This window comes from Penaeus monodon, chromosome 34, assembly GCF_015228065.2.
Source record: "Penaeus monodon isolate SGIC_2016 chromosome 34, NSTDA_Pmon_1, whole genome shotgun sequence".
Classification (NCBI taxonomy): domain Eukaryota; kingdom Metazoa; phylum Arthropoda; class Malacostraca; order Decapoda; family Penaeidae; genus Penaeus; species Penaeus monodon.
This window is the reverse complement of record NC_051419.1, coordinates 34,327,153-34,327,352: the sequence shown is the minus strand read 5'-3', so window position 1 is coordinate 34,327,352 and position 200 is coordinate 34,327,153. Positions and strand designations below refer to the sequence as shown.

The 200-nt window shown below is 50.5% G+C and overlaps 1 pseudogene; it reads left to right on the top strand.

Moving 5' to 3' along the window:
* Positions 1-200, top strand: part of LOC119594779 — an 8,006-nt pseudogene that overhangs the window by 2,699 nt on the left and 5,107 nt on the right.

The window sequence follows — 200 nt, the reverse complement described above, 5'->3', positions numbered from 1 at the left end:
CTTACGGCAAAAAAGGTAACCGTTTTTTCCCCTTTTTTTTAAAAAAAACGTTTGCCCCCCTTTCACGCCCCCCCTTTCCCCCGGGGCGGGGCTCCTCCCTTCCCCCCTCCCCTTCCCCCTTTCTTCCCCCTCCCTTTTTCTTTCCTTCCCTTTATTCTTCCTTTTTCCCTTTTCTCCCAAACTTTCGGGTTGTTTGGATA